Below are 946 nucleotides of genomic sequence, written 5' to 3'. Positions count from 1 at the left end.
AATTTCAGGTGAATGGATACATTGGATGCTGTAAGATATGGCAAAAAAATAATATAATAATATATGAGTTCTGGGGGGTAGGTGGGAGGAGAGGATAAAGGGGAGCTGATATCAGAGTTCAAGAAGAAAGAAAATGTTTTGAAACTGATGACGGCAATAATTGTACAATTATGCTTGATCTAATTGTATTATGGATTCTTATAATATCTATAAGAGCTCCCAATAAAATGATTTTTTTAAAAGACAGGCACGTGGTAGATGAATGGTTTTACTTTCTAATAAATAGCAATAAGATCATAATCTTTCGCTTCCGCCGCGGCACCCATCGAAGAGTCGCACCCATGGCTGTGCGCTCCCCTATGGCCGTGGGCCTCCACAAGGGCCACAGGTGACCAAGAACGTGAGCAAGCCAAGGCACAGCCGCCGCCGCGGGCGCCTCACCAAGCACACCAAGTTCGTGCGGGACATGATCCGGGAGGTGTGCGGCTTCGCACCCTACGAGCGAAGGGCCATGGAGCTGCTCAAGGTCTCCAAGGGCAAGCAGGCACTGAAGTTCATCAAGAAGCGGGTGGGCACACATATCCGGGCCAAGAGGAAGAGAGAGGAGCTGAGCAACGTGCTGGCCGCCATGAGGAAGGCCGCTGCCAAGAAGGACTGAGTGCCGTGCCCCCCTCTCCCCACCCCCAAATAAAGTCTTTCCAGAAAAAAAAAAGATCATAATCTTTCAAAGAAGTTTAAATGAAGTGAACTTAAAACTCTATCATGACTACTTTGTAACAATGATCAGTTCAAGTAGATGCTAATTATCAGACTGATTAAATTTAGCCAGTAGAACTAAAGTTGAGAAAAAATTGTGACCATCTAAGACATCAACTGTTTTGTCAATGGTAATGTTAGGTAGCCAGATTAGGGACAGCGGGTTTCCCTCCCATGCCTGCAAAGGCCC

General features: G+C 45.9%; 1 pseudogene; it reads left to right on the top strand.

Moving 5' to 3' along the window:
• The first annotated feature begins 341 nt into the window (after positions 1-341).
• Positions 342-696, top strand: LOC142456353 (large ribosomal subunit protein eL36 pseudogene; annotated as a pseudogene).
• Positions 697-946: the final 250 nt, after the last annotated feature.

The sequence above is a fragment of the Tenrec ecaudatus genome, chromosome 9 (genome assembly GCF_050624435.1).
Source record: "Tenrec ecaudatus isolate mTenEca1 chromosome 9, mTenEca1.hap1, whole genome shotgun sequence".
In the NCBI taxonomy this organism is placed as follows: domain Eukaryota; kingdom Metazoa; phylum Chordata; class Mammalia; order Afrosoricida; family Tenrecidae; genus Tenrec; species Tenrec ecaudatus.
Note: the sequence above shows the minus strand (reverse complement) of the source record. Positions and strands in the feature narration are given on the sequence as shown.